We start from the raw sequence: 20816 nt of genomic DNA on the forward strand, positions 1-20816 counted from the left end.
AAGACATCCTATAGTGAATAGTGAGCCGTAATCAAGTGCAACAGGGATATTTCACGTGACTATGGGAACCTGGAAGGTAAAGAAAGGGGAGAAAAAACTGTTAGACAAGGTAATCAGACAAACATGACAAATAAAAAACAAGGAAGAATGGAACTCCATACATACTGGAGCCATATATAGTGTGAACACGAAAAAGAACCGGGCGTTAGAAAAAATGTGCACGGCCCAATGAATCAAGTCGGTTCTTCATATTCATGGTTTAAGCCCTTGGGTTCCAACGTGCCCAGAGTATATATCCAGAAAGATTCCCTTTCTTTGAGCTTCCTAATTCTATCGCCTCCTCTGCGTATGGCTGGGACATGTTCGATGACTTGGAATCTTAATTGGGCCACTGTGCGATTATGCGTCACAAAATGGTGTGGGACTGGTAATAGAATCTGCTTACAACGTATTGTTGACTTGTGCTTAGCACAAAGAAAGGGAATCTTTCTGGATATGTACTCTGGACACATTAGAACCCAAGGGCTTAAACCGTGAATATGAAGTACAGACTTGATTCATTGGGCCGTGCACCATGTCACCATGTGTGCAATTGCATTGTCCAATGGCTCACAATGGTTATGCGTTTTCATTGGATGGATAATCGAAGCCATGTTTTTTTCCTTTCTCTTGGGTTTGTTGTGTGAGTAGACTATAGGATTAAGTTAGTTACCGCAGGCAGTGGATTTAGCTACCTGTCTTTGGTCCAGTGGTAGATTGATTGTTTGGTCTATGAGCTGTTATGGGTTTTAATCCAGGTGAATGCCCATGGGCTGCTTATAACTGTGTGAAATATGTAGTTTTACTGGGCTGGGATGAGAGAATCCATCGAAGCATGGTGTAGGGATTGTGGTTCCTGTGTGCTAAGAAGAAAGGCTGGCACCAGCCAGAAAGCCCCATTACAGCCAATAATCAACCGCTAGCCACTGGAACTCGTTGCTCTAGATCATGTCAAACTCACACCAAGCAGGAATAGATACATTAGCCCACCATCCCACCCAAAGAGCAACTTCTGCTGCGCAGCTGGCTTTCTAGGCAGCAGCGCTATCGTGATGTCAGCGGGGGACATTGTGACAAGCCAGTGTTCCGTCACTTCATGTTGTGCACTGTTCAAACGGAAAATACATCAACAGGCAGACTACAGAAAAGCTTACTAACAAAGGTTAGAGAGGGGCTTTCTCAGAGGGCTTTTTACAGTTTGTCTATTCCCAATTAGCCGTTTAAGTATGCTTAATGAAAGTACTAATTCTTTCATAGGCCGCCCATTCTTAGTATTTGACGTTCCTTATATTGCGGTATCAGGCTTCGCAGCAGGTTGCAAAACATTCATCACCCATGACTGTCCCCAATTGGGCTCAGAAGCTAAATGTCTATCATGACCTCTCTTTTTGAAAGTCCAAGAGCAAGCAAACTCTTCCTCCAGGAGAGGGAGCCAACAGATCACTAAAGACATCATCATTGCTCAAAGAAAACACCGAAAAACAATGGAAGCTTTAATTGGAGTGGAATCTGATAGACAGCACCTGATGCCAAGTCTGCATCTTCTAACACCTGCAGTCACTGCAGCAGCTGAATCCAATGTGTCCAAAAGGGATCTATTCTATTCAATTGCAAATGATCTAGATAAGACTGAGAATAAGATACTGCACGGGACATAGCAGAGTTGGTCAAGTTGAGTGGAGATGAGTTTGCTATTTGGCACAGCTTTTGCATCAATAAAGCAAGTAAAAGGTGTGAAAGATAAAAAAAAGGGTGAAAGTGTGAAAAGTGAATTGGCCAAATTGAGGTGCATATAAAGTTTTTGCTTTCTTTCAATTCACTAATGGGGCTCATTTGAATCAGGTGAATTGAGTTCTGCTTTTGGAAACTGGGTTAAGAAGGGGTGCACCGGTCCTGGAGGTACTGCAATACCAGGTCAATGCGTGGAGTGGACAGAGCAAGATTTTTTCCATCTCCTTGTTCTAAAAATCCATTTAATATATGGTCCCCAGAGAGGGGACGTATCAGATATTAAACTGATAAGAACAGATTTAATTTTTTTTTTTTTCTGTTTATCAGTAGGACTTCAAAATAACAAAGGTGATCGCCTCCCGTTGCCTGGGAACCGTCCAGGCACAAGAGGGCTATGTGTCACCAGAAGGCGCACACACTTCCTCAAGGCCGGCAGACGTGCAATCCCAGGCACCTTCCAGTACCGACCAAGGTAGCGTCCTCCGAAACTACACTTGATCTTAGCCAAAAGGCCGAGAAGCTATAACCCGAATTGGTTACGGCCTTGAGTGGCACCCTGGCCTATACCGGACACATCTTAGGGAGAGGGAGACAAACCCACGCCTACAGAAGACATTTTGTCACCCAAGCCAACCCTTGAAAAGGCTGTTTTGCAGAGCAAAAACAAGAAGAATGATGCTTTTTGCAGCCGCCGCCCACTGCAATTAATCTGAATAACTCCTCCTCCTCCAAGCACCTCCCCTCCCCCTTGCAGTCTTTCCAATTCATGATACAAAAAGACGGACGGACAGGACAGGACAGGACAGGCTGCCTGACTTTCCGTCACTGCCACCCTTTGCCATCCTTGCCCGTAGAAAGCCCTTTCATCATCCCCAAACCCTAATCTTTTCCCTTCCCTTCCCAGCTGCGTCTCACTCCCTTTCATTAGGAAGTGAGCGCAGCCTTTTCTCCGTTCTGCACATGCGCGACGTTAAACACAAATGCGCAGGCGTGCGTTCCATTAGCCTCACTGCATTCCACTCCCATACAGGAAGTGGGCGCAGCTATTACTACGGTCGCACATAAAAGAACCCACGGCCACCACTGCACACAGCTGACTCCACCACAGGACACCCACTTCTACACCAACGCAGGTAAGACAGGATCGGCACCTCTATGCTCCCGTTACAATCAGGCTCAGTCACCATGTGATAACGCTCTCAACTCTTTAGTTGCAGGCTCCCCTTGCTTCACCTCCACTGGCTGTGCTGCCATTTCCTCTCCCACCTGGAAGGTATACTTTATTCCACTATTTTCCTGTTTCTCTCTTCCCCCTTTTCCCATAACCTACTTTTATCTGCATTTGTGGGGTATCTATATGCTATTTACATCATAGTTTTATTCATTAATATGGAAGGGAAGAGTGCCCATGAGAGTGTTGAACTGCGGAGAGCAAGAGATTAAGCTGCTCCGATTTGCCACCATTGATAAGCTGTTCTCAGTAGATACACATGCTATCCAAACAGCAGCATCCACCATTGCTTCAGCCCACCCATTCAGTGACAGCTCACCAAGTCAGCCAGAGGAGTGGTGTAAGGAATTACACGTAGGCACTGACTCCACACCTTCACATCACAAGAAGGGGGTCTACAGGCTAGTGCAAGAATACGAGCAAGTCTTCAGCAAACATCCGCTAGACTTTTGAAGAATAAAAGGGGTCAAACACTACATCCCCACAAGTGCACACCCACCCATCAAAGAGAGATATAAGCCAAAACTACCTGCACATTACCAGTGTACCAAGGACATGTTGAGCAACATGAAGGAGGCTGGGGTTATCCGTGACAGTTGTAGCCTCTGGGCAGCTCCGTTGGTCCTGTTAAAGAAGAAGGACAGCACCACTCCCCTGTATTGAGGAATAGCTAGCTGCATTGAGAACTGCAAATTATTTTTCTACCCTTGATCTCACTAGTCGCTATTGGCAAGTGTCCGTTGCTGAGGCAGACCGGGAGAAGACCGCCTTTGCCACCCCGATGGGTCTCTGCGAGTTCAAAAGCATGCCCTTCGAGCTGTGCAATTTGCCAGGAACCTTCCAGAGGCTGATGGAATGCTGCTTGGGACACCGAAACTTTGAAACGGTACTGCTATACCTTTATGATGTTATTGTTTATTCTAAAGCAAACAAGATTTTAGGGTGTATAAAAAGGGAGATTAGATCCGGTGATCCCAACGTATTGTTAACCCTCTATAAATCACTTGTAAGGCCACATCTGGAATATGGGGTAAAGTCCTGAGCAGGTTGATAACCATTGGTTTGAGCATGGTAGGGTGTAGTGCGCATCTTCCTGCATCGGTAAAAGCTGCAGAAGTCCTTGAAGATTTCCGCTTCAAAGGCAGTGCCTTGATCTGTGAGGACTCTCTCTGAGTAGCCATGAGGTCTGCATAAGTGTGCTTGGAAGACCTTCGCTGCAGTATGGGCCATTAGATCTTTGACTTGTACCACAACCATAAATCTCGAGTAGTTGTCTACCATCGTAAGTGCATACGTGAGCTCGCCTCGATATTCTGCAACAAAACTCCCTTTTTCGATTTCAGTTTCAGCAAACACTCCTCTTCCTGTAGAAAATATTTATCATTACCTAAGACAGTCATTCTAATGCATGACAATATTAAGGCAATTTAGTTAAAACTTGTTTTAACTCACCTTTAAGGGGATTGATGTATTTCATGGTCAATCCAGGTTTGTCAGTGATGGCACTGACATAATGTATGGCGTCTTTTTCGGGCGTTATCCTTTGCCTTTTCATTGTGAAAATCCAGTTGCCTATATCAAAGCAAATTCTACTACTTGTAAAGTATGCAGAAAATGAAATGTAGAACATATAACATCAACTGCTTAGGAACGCATCATAGGTTAGTACTTAAAAGGATATTGTCATGTTCTAGTCATAATGCAAGCTGGACATTTTTCATGTTACCCTGTAATCGCCGGCCTGTTCTAATGCTCACAAGCCAAGATATAGGCTCAGCTGCTAAGGCTTCCCTCTGCCTTCTGAATGAAACTTGAATATGTCTGGCTCACTGTGTATATAGCAGGTGCTCAGAAAAAATAAGAGTCAATTCAATAGAAATAGCTCTGGCACACTATAGTGATCAATAACGTAAGAAAAGAACTCTTGGAATGCTGAAAATTCTTTATTTGTGCAAAAGGATAATTCATCCAACGTTTCGACCTTGTTTTTAGGTCTTTATCAAGGATAAAGTTATCTAAGATCATAAAGGGTTACAAAACCATATAAACACGTAATTAGTACATAGTACAACATAACAGTACAATATATTGCTACTTGAGAGTACAATGGGTCAAATAACCATGATGCACATACAAAAAATTTTTCCAAAGCCATAGTGAAAACATTTGTACTGAGGAAAGAAAATTTCCACATGACCTATCTGGAGAAACATTCTGGATCAAACAACCAAAAATAGTCAAGCAGGTAAATACACACCTATATGGATAACAGGATGATATGTGTTCAATTGTATAGCGTCATTGCCATTAAGGTACAAATGGAAAACTTGCAATCCTATATAGTGAAGGAAATGAACACATATCATATCAAAGAACACAGGAACATGGGTGTGAGAAAAACCTCAATGTTTATACTTTGTTCTTTATAATGGTGTGAACATGTATATGTCTCAGTACCTTATGCACTTGAGAATTCTAGTGAGTAGATGATGAAAGCCTATTTCAGAACTGGAATCGGTAAATAATTGTAGGTGGAATCTAAATGAAAAGATGGTACAAGTGTTATCATGACACGTGGGCTATAACACAATGGACCGTGTGACAAAGAAGAAAGGAGAGAAAGAAGAGGAAGAAAATGCAACTACCTGTAACATTACGTGATAGTCACTGGTAAGTATCACTTGACAATTCAAGTGAAAAAGGATTCCTTTATTAAAGGGTTCTCAGTCGCCTCAGGATCATGAAATACTAGGGTAAATGATATGAGAATGGGTAAGAAGCACCACTAAAGGAAATATGAGATGCAGGACATATATCTATAAACCCCTGAACTACATGATAGAAATAAAAAGAAGAAAAAAGAAAAAAAAGAAGAAAGAAGAAGAACACATAGAATGCGGAAAGAGAATGGGTACAACTACCTGAGTTACTGCAGGGAGGCACCTGGTTGGTATTGTGAGGGTTAGTGGAATTCCTTCACTGAAGGGTTCTCAGTTGCCTCAGGTTCGTGAAAAATGCTATAGACAAATAATGCCCGGAGAAAAGGGGTTCATATACAGCGAATAATGGTAATACAAGGTACATGTGTCACATGTAATAGTATATATATATATATTGTACTAAGATCTACACCAGAAATAGAAAGTAGTCCCTCTGCCTTCTGTCTAGGTGCCCTGAGTTATGTCCTGTAAACTGTCACAGCGACCCAGACACACATGTGTAGTAGGGGAATATCCCTGCTGAGATGCCAGTGCTAGAGCACACGTTTGCTGTGGAGTTGAACGCTATGTGAGCAGTTCTTACCTTCAATGAGCAGAAGTCTCTTTTTTCAGATTTCAATATCTCTGTGGGTATCTGGCAGAAATATGGAATACTCTTTACTGCTAAGACCCTGTACACCACTCCCACTAAAGGGGGCTTTACACGCTGCGACATCGCTAATGCGGAGTCGTTGGGGTCACGGAATTTGTGACGCACATCCGGCCGCATTAGCGATGTTGCTGCGTGTGACACCGATGAGCGATTTTGCATCGTTGCAAAAACGTGCAAAATCGCTCATCGGTGACATGGGTCTCCATTCTCGATTATCGTTACTGCAGCAGTAACGATGTAGTTCGTCGCTCCTGCGGCAGCACACATTGCTCCGTGTGACACCGCAGAAACGAGGAACCTCTCCTTACCTGCCTCAAAGCCGCTATGAGGAAGGAAGGAGGTGGGCGGGATGTTCCGGCCACTCATCTCCGCCCCTCCACTGCTATTGGGCGGTCGCTCAGTGACGTTGCTGTGACGCCGCACGAACCGCCCCCTTAGAAAGGAGGCGGTTCGCCGGTCACAGCGACGTCGCCGGGCAGGTAAGTATGTGTGACTGGTTCTGTTCGGTGTTGTGCAGCATGGGCAGCAATTTGCCCGTGTCGCGCAACAGATGGGGGCGGGTACCCACACTAGCGATATCAGGACCGATATCGCAGTGTGTAAAGTAGCCTTTAGTCACATGACCAAGACTGTATCTGTGTCCCTACAACACACTTGAGACAAATGTGTGTGTGAGCCTGCATTGTGGGGTATATATAATATATTATAGAGCTGGGAAGGATCATTCTAAGCAGTGAGCTGTTCCAGTATTTGTAGGAAAATACCCAGTAGAAGCCTCAAACACAGCACCAATACCTCCCATCAGTATCCCACCACAGTGCCATGTAACCCATGCCCTACACTCCCATCTACACCAATACTATACAGGCACAAACTAGTATATCTGACTAAAAACCCCCAAATATGAAGAACGGCCTATAGTTGAGTGTGGATATAAAATCTATGTGAGCAGAGCTAGAATAGAAATCACTGATCGCATTGAAGTCATTCTGACCATAAATCACCATGATATCAAGGTGAGGAGTTGTGTGTTACTGCTGGGAGGAAAGGGTTAACAGTGGAATATTAAGGTGCATTTCTGTGTGCAGTGTTACTAGTCAATGTACAAATTGTCTCTCCAGTAAAGGAGACAAACTCTAGCACAGCGCCACCTATTGGAAGTAGCGATCCTAAAAGTCACAAGTGGATTTTCAACAATCCATTGCAATATGACTCAGGATATATAAGCCAGATCAGAATCCCAATTTGCAGACACGGTGTTTCGGGGTGCTTGCCCCTCGTCAGTGCAAAGTATGGGGGTGTCAATGTAGTCATTGTAACAATTCAGTATGAGCTGCTCTTGGTGCCGGGGGAGGGAGATGCTCTCCTGAGCAAGATAGATGGGGAATGAACATGATATCTATATAGTGTAAGGCAGGGGGTCTCAAACTCGGCTGGGTGTATGGGCCGCACAGAGGAAAAAAATAATGTGGGGGGCTGCATTCTTTGCAGGACAAAGTGACATTTTTATTGGTACCATATATATATTTTTTTTTCACACACCTTTGGATGACTGATTTTCAACATTTTTCACTTGTTTATTATAACAAATGTGCACATTCTTTGGTTAAATCTAAAAAAAAAAAATTGATGTTAAAAAAAAGTTATGCCTTATTTTGTTTTTTTTACAGTTTATCCCTTTCTTTTAACTAATAGTGTTACAATTATGACGCTAGCGTTTTGTGAAGGGAATGCTTTGCCTACTTCCGTGACTATGGCCTTCCAGAACTGCTGCATTTTGGCTGACCTCTCCGCCTCGGGAATAAGAGACATAAAGTTCTCCTTGTAGCGTGGGTCTAACAGTGTTACCAACCAGTAATGATTGTCGGCCAAGATGTTCTTAACGCGAGGGTCACGAGACAGGCAGCTTACCATAAAGTCATCCATGTGCGCCAGACTCTTAACAGCCATCACTTCAATATCCAGACCAACACGATGACTGAACATGCTGTCCTCCTCCTTCTCCTCCTCCTCCTCCTCATCTACCCTGTCCTCTGGCCAGCCACGCTGAACTGAGCATATGACTGGTATGCATGTCATATCCTCAATTTGGTCGGAGAGTTGCTCCATGTCTTCATCTTCCTCCTCGTCATAGTCCTCCACTGCACGTTGTGATGAGACGAGGCTGGGCTGTGTGTTATCACCCACACCCACTACTGTTTCTTGCTCCAACTCATCGTGTTCCGCCTGCAATGCATCATGTTTGGTTTTGAGCAGAGACCGTTTTAGAAGGCAGAGAAGCGGTATGGTGACGCTAATAATGGCGTCATCGCCGCTCACCATCTTGGTGGAGTCCTCAAAGTTTTGGAGGATGGTACATAGGTCGGACATCCATCTCCACTCCTCAGGTGTTATGTGTGGAGTTTGACCCATTTCCCGATGGCTTAGGTGATGCAGGTACTCAACAACTGCCCTCTTCTGCTCACATATCCTGATCAACATGTGCAGAGTTGAATTCCAATGCGTGGGGACATCACACACCAGTCTGTGAGCCGGAAGATGCAAATGACGCTGAAAGCCGGCAAGGCCGGCTGAAGCAGTAGGTGACTTTCGAAAATGTGCAGACAGGCGGCGAACTTTTACCAGCAGATCAGACAGCTCTGGGTATGAGTTTAGAAACCGCTGAACCACGAGGTTGAGCACATGGGCCACGCATGGAACATGTGTCAGCTGGCCTCGCCTCAAAGCCGCCACCAGGTTCCGGCCATTGTCACACACAACCTTTCCTGGCTTTAGGTTCAGAGGTGTGAGCCAGTGATCTGCATGCTGTTTTAGAGCTGTCTACACCTCTTCTGCATTGTGGGGTTTGTCACCTATGCAGATTAGCTGCAGCACAGCCTGTTGCCGCTTCGCCGAGGCAGTGCTGCAGTGCTTCCAGCTTGGGACTGGTGTGGAGGGTAAAGTGGATGAGGATGCGCAGGAGGAGGAGGAGGCTGAAGAGCATGACATTCCGGAGCTGTAGAGTGTGGGTGAAACCCTGACTGAGGTAGGGCCTGCAAACCTTGGTGTGGGAAGGACTTGTTCCGTTCCTCGCTCAAACTGGGTCCCAGCTGGGCTGGGCTGGGTCCCTACCCGGCTGGGTAGGGCGTTGTGGGGGGTTTGTCTATCTCCGTTTGAGGTGAGTTTGTTTAAGTTAGCCTTTTCTTTGGCGTTTTTTGGAGCCCTGCGGGTTGGGGAGTTGGTATCGCCCAGTAAGGCGTTCCCCGGGGGCTTGGATTGGGGTGACATTATGTCAGTGGAAAACGGAGTTGAATTTTGGATTAGGAAATCGAAAACTGATCAGAGAGGTGTGGGTAGACTAGTCCGTTTGGGGATGGTTGTGGCATCTGATATGTGCCCGTTCAAGTGTCTCGGGAATTTTCAACAGATCCGTCCGAAGGTGGATGGCCCCTTATTACATATATCTTTTTATCGAGATACCAATTTGTGAGTGTTTTTAGGGCATGTTTGAAGTCGTTGGGGTTAGATCCGAAGTCTTTCGGATTGGGGCAGCGACGGAGGCCTCTATATGCGGCCTACCGGAGGAGACAGTTAAGCAGATTGGTAGGTGGAAGTCGCAGCGCTTTAAGTCGTATGTACGTCCCCAGGTGGTTGTTGGCAATTGAGGGGAAAAGGGGGGGGGTATTAGGGTATTAGGGTAGCAATGGGGGGGGTGAGAGTGTGTGTTTTTTGTCAATTTGGTTTGGTGAGGCAATAAAATGGTGTCGTCTGTACATTTTGTATTGCAGAAGCACCCCCCCTTCCTTCCCTGGTCTGGATCCTTGGCCACTCTTATGTGTATTGGGGAGCCCGACGAGCGGACGCGAGATGGAACTGGAGACAGCTAGGTTTTGAGAAGGACCTGGCTCTCGTGCGATGGCTCGGTGTTCGGGGGTTAGGGTGCAGGAGGTGCATAGATACGCCCGGTTGGACAGACCTCCTGACATCTTAGTGTTGCATGCCGGGGGGAATGATTTGGGTGGGCGTCCTTTTCGAATCTTGATAAAGGACATCAAACATGATTTGTTACGGTTATGGGCGTCGTTTCCAGGTCTAACGATAGTCTGGTCAGAGATAGTAGCGAGAAAGAGTTGGCAGAAAGCGCGGTCAGTTGACAGGTTGAACAAGGCGCGGGCGAAGGTTAATAGGGCGATCTCGAAGTTTGTTAGTCGGAACGGGGGTATAGCAATACGGCATGTTGAGTTGGAAAGGACGGAAGAGGAATTTTGGTTGGCTGACGGGGTACACCTTAATGCGGTGGGAACTGACTTATGGGCTCTTGGCTTGCAGGGAGGTATTGAGAGGGCCCTTTGCTTGCGGGGGGTCTCAGGCACTTGAAGGGTTTCAAGGTGCCTTCGTTGTGGTGTTGTTTATTGGTGGGTCCTTGAAGTTGGTTTAAAATTGGTTCGGGGATTCATCCGGGTATGGATCCCCTCATTGGCAGAATTGATGGTCCCCTGGTGATTTTGGGGGGGAACCCCGACGGGGTATGTCGGGGCCCCTGGGGGTGTGGTTGGGGTTGACGGAGGATTAACCCTTATAATTTGGTGCTCCTGAGCCAGTGTGGGTAACGGCTGGGAGCAAGTTGAGGTTTTTTATTGCTCGGTTATGGGAATCACCAGGGTTTTGGTAGCTTCAAGGACCTTACCACATTGCAAATTTAATTGGTTATGTATTCTTGTTAATAAAATGGCTGCTATGGCCAAAATTATCCAAAGATAAATTTGTGTCTGTGTAATTACTTTTAAATAAGAAATGGGAATGGAGGTGTGGGGTATGAAAGGAAGACCGGAGTCAACAATTCCAGGGTCAAGCATGTTTATTTGCGTAAGCTTCGTTCCAGGGTAGAAAGGGTAAGAGTGCCTTTCAGAATTCGAAGTGGTCAGACTGTACGGACCACCAAGAACTGCAGGAGAGCTTGAACATCTTCCCATGGATTTGCGACATCCTCCCTCATCAGTTACGTAGGTAAGCAGGTTCTCAGCATTGCAGCCCATTTGTTGTCTTAAGTTAGTTAAGCGGGGTTAACTAACCTGTCAGTTCAGCCTCAGGTCTAAAGCAGAGGCCTGGACTCCACTCCTTACTCCTCACTCCACAACTCTCCTTAAAAACAACTGACTCCTTTTTCCTGCCCCGGGGTCTCCAGACCCCTAGGTGGGCGTTTCCTTCCGTCTGGTCCTGCCCACTGGTGTGCCTGTCTTTCCCTAGGGGAGGTGACTAGGGTTTTCTGGTTGGCTTTGTGTGACTTAGGTGAGGGAAGTTGTTATGCGGGGGCCTATGTGTGACTATCTGCAGTGTCAGGGCGTCACATATGTATGTGTGTATGTCTGCTAAAGGAATCCGCACCGTCATATTTACAAACACAAAATTTTGCAGACACCTCATGTGACTCAGGGAACTTTGTAGACTATGTTTTAACAGGAATATTTAACCTTTACAGTTACTCTCCAAAAAACCTGCCTCCATTAAACTGAATGGAGGTGGGAGCTGCAAGTTATTAATAGCAGCTGTGATTGGTTGCTATAGGAACAAAGGACATTCATAGTATAAGAAGCTTATGTGTGAGATAATATGATGTCAGTGGGGAGACAGATAGAGAGAGACAGACACAGACTGAGAGACAAACAGACAGAGACAGATAGGCATAGACAGACAGGGAAAGAGACAGAGACAAACAGACAGAGGCAGACAGGGAAAGAGACAGACAGAGATAGACAGGGAAAAAAGGCAGACAGACAGAGACAGAGAAAGAGACAGAGGCAGATAGGGAAACAGACAAAGACAAACATACAGAGACAGGCAGGAGAAAAGGCAGACCGACAGGGAAACAGACAGACAGGGGAAGAGACAGACAGAGAGAGACAGACAGATAGAGACAGACAAAGAAATACAGAGATAGACAGGGAAAGAGACAAACGGGGAATGAGTCAGACAGAGAGAGACAAAGAGAGACAGGCAGAGAGAGACAGGGAAAGAGACAGACAGGGGAAGAGACAGACAGAGACAGACAAAGAAATACAGAGACAGACAGGGGAAGAGACAGACAGGGGAAGAGACAGACAGGGGAAGAGACAGACAGACAGGGAAAGAGACAGACCTGGAAAAGAGACAGACCTGGAAAAGAGACAGACAGACATAGAAACAGACAGCCACAAAGAGAGAAAGACAGACAGACACAGAGAGACAGACAGAGATAGAGAGACAGAGAGACATGGATAGAGATAGAGACACACAGAGACAGACAGATGACAGAGACTGGGAGAGAGACAGACAGAAGCATAAATCCCTAACTAAAACTTAACATTTAATGATAGTTTTAAAAGGTAAAAAAACACAAATCATGTAAATAGCATGACTCTCTTCTGTGCATAGAGTCAAAATTTTGTGTTTGTAAATATGACGGTGCGGATTCCTTTAGCAGACATACACACATACATATGTGACGCCCTGACACTGCAGGTAGTCACACATAGGCCCCCGCATAACAACTTCCCTCACCTAAGTCACACAAAGCCAACCAGAAAACCCTAGTCACCTCCCCCAGGGAAAGACAGGCACACCAGTGGGCAGGACCAGACGGAAGGAAACGCCCACCTAAGGGTCTGGAGACCCCGGGGCAGGAAAAAGGAGTCAGTTGTTTTTAAGGAGAGTTGTGGAGTGAGGAGTAAGGAGTGGAGTCCAGGCCTCTGCTTTAGACCTGAGGCTGAACTGACAGGTTAGTTAACCCCGCTTAACTAACTTAAGACAACAAATGGGCTGCAATGCTGAGAACCTGCTTACCTACGTAACTGATGAGGGAGGATGTCGCACATCCATGGGAAGATGTTCAAGCTCTCCTGCAGTTCTTGGTGGTCCGTACAGTCCGACCACTTCGAATTCTGAAAGGCACTCTTACCCTTTCTACCCTGGAACGAAGCTTACGCAAATAAACATGCTTGACCCTGGAATTGTTGACTCCGGTCTTCCTTTCATACCCCACACCTCCATTCCCATTTCTTATTTAAAAGTAATTACACAGACACAAATTTATCTTTGGATAATTTTGGCCATAGCAGCCATTTTATTAACAAGAATACATAACCAATAAAATTTGCAATGTGGTAAGGTCCTTGAAGCTACCAAAACCCTGGTGATTCCCATAACCGAGCAATAAAAAACCTCAACTTGCTCCCAGCCGTTACCCACACTGACTCAGTAGCACCAAATGGTTAGGGTTAATCCTCCGTCAACCCCAACCACACCCCCAGGGGCCCCGACATACCCCGTCGGGGTTCCCCCCCAAAATCACTAGGGGACCATCAATTCTGCCAATGAGGGGATCCATACCCGGATGAATCCCCGAACCAATTTTAAACCAACTTCAAGGACCCACCAATAAACAACACCACAACGAAGGCACCTTGAAACCCTTCAAGTGCCTGAGACCCCCCGCAAGCAAAGGGCCCTCTCAATACCTCCCTGCAAGCCAAGAGCCCATAAGTCAGTTCCCACCGCATTAAGGTGTACCCCGTCAGCCAACCAAAATTCCTCTTCCGTCCTTTCCAACTCAACATGCCGTATTGCTATACCCCCGTTCCGACTAACAAACTTCGAGATCGCCCTATTAACCTTCGCCCGCGCCTTGTTCAACCTGTCAACTGACCGCGCTTTCTGCCAACTCTTTCTCGCTACTATCTCCGACCAGACTATCGTTAGACCTGGAAACGACACCCATAACCGTAACAAATCATGTTTGATGTCCGTTATCAAGATTCGAAAAGGACGCCCACCCAAATCATTCCCCCCGGCATGCAACACTAAGATGTCAGGAGGTCTGTCCAACCGGGCGTATCTATGCACCTCCTGCAACACCCTGTTCCACCCTAACCCCCGAACACCGAGCCATCGCACGAGAGCCAGGTCCTTCTCAAAACCTAGCTGTCTCCCGTTCCATCTCGCGTCCGCTCGTCGGGCTCCCCAATACACATAAGAGTGGCCAAGGATCCAGACCAGGGAAGGAAGGGGGGGTGCTTCTGCAATACAAAATGTACAGACGACACCATTTTATTGCCTCACCAAACCAAATTGACAAAAAACACACACTCTCACCCCCCCCATTGCTACCCTAATACCCCCCCCCTTTTCCCCTCAATTGCCAACAACCACCTGGGGACGTACATACGACTTAAAGCGCTGCGACTTCCACCTACCAATCTGCTTAACTGTCTCCTCCGGTAGGCCGCATATAGAGGCCTCCTTCGCTGCCCCAATCCGAAAGACTTCGGATCTAACCCCAACGACTTCAAACATGCCCTAAAAACACTCACAAATTGGTATCTCGATAAAAAGGACCCATCCTCGTGACATAATAAGGGGCCATCCACCTTCGGACGGATCTGTTGAAAATTCCCGAGACACTTGAACGGGCACATATCAGCAATGCGTGGGGACATCACACACCAGTCTGTGAGCCGGAAGATGCAAATGACGCTGAAAGCCGGCAAGGCCGGCTGAAGCAGTAGGTGACTTTCGAAAATGTGCAGACAGGCGGCGAACTTTTACCAGCAGATCAGACAGCTCTGGGTATGAGTTTAGAAACCGCTGAACCACGAGGTTGAGCACATGGGCCACGCATGGAACATGTGTCAGCTGGCCTCGCCTCAAAGCCGCCACCAGGTTCCGGCCATTGTCACACACAACCTTTCCTGGCTTTAGGTTCAGAGGTGTGAGCCAGTGATCTGCATGCTGTTTTAGAGCTGTCCACACCTCTTCTGCATTGTGGGGTTTGTCACCTATGCAGATTAGCTGCAGCACAGCCTGTTGCCGCTTCGCCGAGGCAGTGCTGCAGTGCTTCCAGCTTGGGACTGGTGTGGAGGGTAAAGTACTGATGGGGTGGGTGTCTGTGTGGCCCAATTTTTGGAAAAAAGGGAGACTCCGCTTGGAGTAACCCTTGCTTGCTGTGTTTTTAAAAGAAGCCAAGATGAACAGAGCTGGGATCAGGAAAGACTTTGCTACCTACCCCGGTGTCATCCTGGGGACGGTTAATTATGGCGTATTTTTGAATTTGCTTGATGCAAATCAAAACATCCTGTTTGCAACTAGGGCCCAAGTGCTGCCACTGATGGGGTGGGTGTCTGTGTGGCCCAATTTTTGGAAAAAAGGGAGACTCCGCTTGGAGTAACCCTTGCTTGCTGTGTTTTTAAAATAAGCCAAGATGAACAGAGCTGGGATCAGGAAAGACTTTGCTACCTACCCCGGTGTCATCCTGGGGACGGTTAAGAATAGCGTATTTTTGAATGTGCTTGATGCAAATGTAGCTGTGAAGTGTACAACTGGGGCACAACTGCTGCCACTGAAGGGGTGGGTGTGTGTGGGGCCCAATTTTTGGAAAAAAGGGAGACTCCTCTTGGAGTCACCTTGCGGTGTTTTACATGATTTTAGAATGGCGTGCCATGCCTATATCTGTGTGTCCTCCTCTTTTTCCTTGTCCAGCTGTTTTGTTTTCGCATGAGTATATGTCCTTGTCACTTTCCCATGTGTTTGTGTTGTGTTGTGAGTTGTTTGTCACCTTTTGGACACCTTTGAGGGTGTTTTCTAGGTGTTTTACTGTGTTTGTGATTGCCTGCCATTGTTTCCTATTGGCTCGAGTTCGGTTCGTCGAACGTTCGACGAGCCGAACTCGAACGGGAGCTCCGTTCGGCGAACCGACCTCGAGCCGAACCTGGACCGGTTCGCTCATCTCTACTCCTGGACATACCTACCCCGGTGTCATCCTGGGGACGGTTAAGAATAGCGTATTTTTGAATGTGCTTGATGCAAATGTAGCTGTGAAGTGTACAACTGGGGCACAACTGCTGCCACTGAAGGGGTGGGTGTGTGTGGGGCCCAATTTTTGGAAAAAAGGGAGACTCCGCTTGGAGTAACCCTTGCTTGCTGTGTTTTTAAAAGAAGCCAAGATGAACAGAGCTGGGATCAGGAAAGACTTTGCTACCTACCCCGGTGTCATCCTGGGGACGGTTAATTATGGCGTATTTTTGAATGTGCTTGATGCAAATCAAAACATCCTGTTTGCAACTAGGGCCCAAGTGCTGCCACTGATGGGGTGGGTGTCTGTGTGGCCCAATTTTTGGAAAAAAGGGAGACTCCGCTTGGAGTAACCCTTGCTTGCTGTGTTTTTAAAAGAAGCCAAGATGAACAGAGCTGGGATCAGGAAAGACTTTGCTACCTACCCCGGTGTCATCCTGGGGACGGTTAAGAATAGCGTATTTTTGAATGTGCTTGATGCAAATGTAGCTGTGAAGTGTACAACTGGGGCACAACTGCTGCCACTGAAGGGGTGGGTGTGTGTGGGGCCCAATTTTTGGAAAAAAGGGAGACTCCGCTTGGAGTAACCCTTGCTTGCTGTGTTTTTAAAAGAAGCCAAGATGAACAGAGCTGGGATCAGGAAAGACTTTGCTACCTACCCCGGTGTCATCCTGGGGACGGTTAATTATGGCGTATTTTTGAATGTGCTTGATGCAAATCAAAACATCCTGTTTGCAACTAGGGCCCAAGTGCTGCCACTGATGGGGTGGGTGTCTGTGTGGCCCAATTTTTGGAAAAAAGGGAGACTCCGCTTGGAGTAACCCTTGCTTGCTGTGTTTTTAAAAGAAGCCAAGATGAACAGAGCTGGGATCAGGAAAGACTTTGCTACCTACCCCGGTGTCATCCTGGGGACGGTTAATTATGGCGTATTTTTGAATGTGCTTGATGCAAATCAAAACATCCTGTTTGCAACTAGGGCCCAAGTGCTGCCACTGATGGGGTGGGTGTCTGTGTGGCCCAATTTTTGGAAAAAAGGGAGACTCCGCTTGGAGTAACCCTTGCTTGCTGTGTTTTTAAAAGAAGCCAAGATGAACAGAGCTGGGATCAGGAAAGACTTTGCTACCTACCCCGGTGTCATCCTGGGGACGGTTAATTATGGCGTATTTTTGAATGTGCTTGATGCAAATCAAAACATCCTGTTTGCAACTAGGGCCCAAGTGCTGCCACTGATGGGGTGGGTGTCTGTGTGGCCCAATTTTTGGAAAAAAGGGAGACTCCGCTTGGAGTAACCCTTGCTTGCTGTGTTTTTAAAAGAAGCCAAGATGAACAAGTCATGGTCAGCAAAAACTTTTGTCACCACAGGGATCAGAGATGGTACGGACTGACGGGATGGCAGATAGTCAGCGTTCGGGGTTCGGGAATCGGCAGGACCGGATGGCGAGGCAGGAGCGGCTCTAGAAGAGAGATAGGTAAGTATATCACAGAGACACAAGGAGACCTGACTCCTAGCTTAGGAAACACGAAGAACAGGCCCCGCCCACTTGGACATTAAACCCCTTTATACCCTGTACCTGTGTGTTCAATTTCCTGTCAGTGGACGCTGGCCCTTTAAGAGAGGGTCAATGACCGCGCGCGCGCCCTAATGCGCATGCGCGAGGCCCGGGTGCCAGAAGCCAGGGCAGGGAGCGGTGTATAGGAAGCAGGGGAGCCGGCCTGGAGCAGGGCTGCCGACGGGCGCCGGGAGTGGGGACCGGGCCGCCTGGGGACCGCAGGTGGTGGAGGCTGGAGACCGTGGAGCGGGGGATGTCTGCCAGAGGAGCCGGGGAGCGAAGCAGGGAAGCCGGGGAGCGTGGCAGGTGAGCCGGGGGGCAGAGCAGGGGACCCGGAGAGCGTGACAATAGGTTTCCAAAAGGTTAGAATTCTGAAAAGATTCCCTCCATACTTTTCTGAAGATGGTGCTCTAGTGTATTCAAGCGATGTTCCTGTGCTGATGGAAAATGTAACATTAAGTACAATGTGAGCGAGTGGAGACACGTCATTGTTTCATCCAAAATGTCTGAAAGCTGTGCTACTGCTCAATGGCAGTAAGTATTCTTCAGTGTGTGTAGGGCATGTGTCGCGGGCAGAGGGGCCACGCACGCTACGCTCGGGTTCGGGGACTTCTGCTGCTGCTGCTGCTCGGTGGCTCGAGCGGAGGGCCAGATCCGGGGACTCGAGCAGCGCTCCTCGCCCACGAGTGAAAAGGGGGTGGTTTGTTTGGGGAGATAGTTAGTGACGTCACCCACAGGTCGTGGTGATAATGGGCACCACCACTGCTGGTGACGGGGATCCCGGGAGCGATGGCAGGGAGCAGCTAGGATGTTGGTTCCCCCTCCGTGGGTAGGGGTTGGTGATCCCGGGGCCCGGTGGCGGTACGGGGAGGCTGGATGGCTGGGGTGTACGTACCGAGGGAGCCCGTTTGCCCGCAGGCGCTGGCCCTTGGATCTCTAGCCTATGGCGGTGGCTTTTTATCCTCACGGTGTGGACGGTTGCCTTCTGTCGGGTCTTGGGTGTTAGGGAACCCCTGGGATTCCGGTCACTCTCGGATTTGACCATTGTCGGCGGCTCCTAGCCTGGTCAGGGTCCAATGGCCCTGCCTTTGTGCTTGGTACAGATCCGCTCACCGGTTCAGTTCCCTTCGGGTCACCGCCCGTCCCCGGTCCTACGGTTCAGCTGACTTGTACCACCTCCTGCAGACGGCCACCACCGTCTGCCGACCTTGCTGACAGTGCCTGGGCTCCTACCCAGACACTAACAGTTTCTGTCCTCTCACTTTCCACTACAAAACTAAACTAACTGCTTTTTCCCGCCTCCAGGCCTGTGAACTCCTCGGTGGGTGGGGCCAACCGCCTGGCTCCGCCCCACCTGGTGTGGACATCAGACCCTGGAGGAGGCAACAAGGATTTTGTGTGACTGATGTAGACTATCCAGGGGAGGGGGTGTGTGTGATTTTGTGTTTGTGACTACCTGGCTAGTCCAGGGCGTCACACATGCTATGCACTTGGAAGAAAGCTGTGAGAATTTAGACTTTATTCTCAAGAAACTTAACTACAAGGAGCATGGATGGTCAATATGTGGTGGTCTAAAAATGTTCTCATTGCTTCTTGGGCAGCAAGGAGGATATATTAAATACCCATGCTGTTCTGCCTCATGGCAGCCTGCTAATAGTCATTCATTAAAATTTCTGTTACAACCCCTAGAGGTCATTGTTATTCTTTTGAATTGCTGAGTTTCCCTTTAAGCTAAATGTATTCTGGGTAAGGAATGCCTCCCTGAGCTGAGAAGAAGCCTGCAGCCATTTTCTCTTTGGATTTGTCAGGAAAGGACATGCCGACTTACCTCTCTGTACATTCACCCCTGCCTAGTGTAATCCGGTGAGCAAAGCAAATTACATGTGTTAGTGATAGAATCCTAGATGGAAGAGTGTAGTAAATGCATTGTACATTGTACTTCTACACCTTTAGTGTCATCCCTGTCTTGTTTGTCTAGATAAGATTTCTATGTATTGCAGATGCAGTGACCTTTCACCTACATTCTCGTAAGAACTGCATCTCATGTACTGTTATGCTATGTTAACTCTGTATTAACACTGTACTGACTGTAATCATTTTCTTGTTATAGTTTTTACCCGTATAAAACAGTATCTTGGATATACCGTATTCTGTCTTCAACTGCATCTTGGATATTCCTATATTCACTGTATATTCCATGTATACTGCAATCAAGTTCACGTTACCAGCTAATAAATCAAGGCTATTGAACTCCACAGTCTGTTTATTTGAAATGTGAACTAGGGTTTAGCTGTATGCTAGAGATTCACAGCATTACGTAAAAGAAGGCAGAACACATGCTTTTTGTGTGAATTGGAAAGCCAGGTTAGGACTCTTCACTGGAGCAAAAAAAATTGGCCAACAAGAACATCTTTGTAACCGGGACTCAAGAACATTGTTGCATAAAGCTTAGTTGATCCCACCTAAAGTTCTCTTGCCACCACTCCACTGTAAGCTTGGACTGATGAAGCTGTTTGTGAAAGCGCTACTGAAAGAAGGAGAGATGTTTAAGTACCTGTGTACCAAGTTTCAGGGACTGTCAGAATCAAGTCTGAAGGAAGGTGTGATGCCCTGGCAAAACCAGGTAGTTACAGATAGGCCCCCGCACAACACCTTTCCTCACTTAGGAAACACACAGCCGACCTGAAACCCTAGTCACCTAGGACCCTGAAGCCAGGACCGAAAACAGCGGCCTAGCTAATTAAATGATTGAGGGCAGGATTATAGGTCCTATCCCACCTAAAGTCCCTCAAAGAAGACAACAGCCCACTGATAGGGATAAGGCCACCGCCAGGGCCCTTAGATCCCACGGGCCAGCGCCTGCGGGCACGGCTCCTTAGGCCATATCCAGCCGGGAGCGGACTCCTGAGTTCCAGACCAGGCAGTCCACCATACACAAAAACAAGTGCAGAGTAAAGGACAGCGACCACCAGCCTGGGTGGGGGACCTGAATGCAACCGGCCGGGGCGGCAGGCCACCAGCACCTTTGGTTTACCGAAAGACTCGTGTGATTCATTTACTGTGAGTAACCAAACATCCCCCTGCTTGCTCAG

The 20816-nt window shown here is 47.5% G+C and overlaps 1 pseudogene; it reads right to left on the reverse strand.

Annotated features, from left to right (window-relative positions):
* Positions 1 to 1916: 1916 nt before the first annotated feature.
* LOC142267234 (U2 spliceosomal RNA) lies at positions 1917 to 2123 on the reverse strand (annotated as a pseudogene).
* Between the last annotated feature and the right edge of the window lie 18693 nt (positions 2124 to 20816).

This window comes from Anomaloglossus baeobatrachus, unplaced genomic scaffold (genome assembly GCF_048569485.1).
Source record: "Anomaloglossus baeobatrachus isolate aAnoBae1 unplaced genomic scaffold, aAnoBae1.hap1 Scaffold_294, whole genome shotgun sequence".
Lineage (NCBI taxonomy): Eukaryota > Metazoa > Chordata > Amphibia > Anura > Aromobatidae > Anomaloglossus > Anomaloglossus baeobatrachus.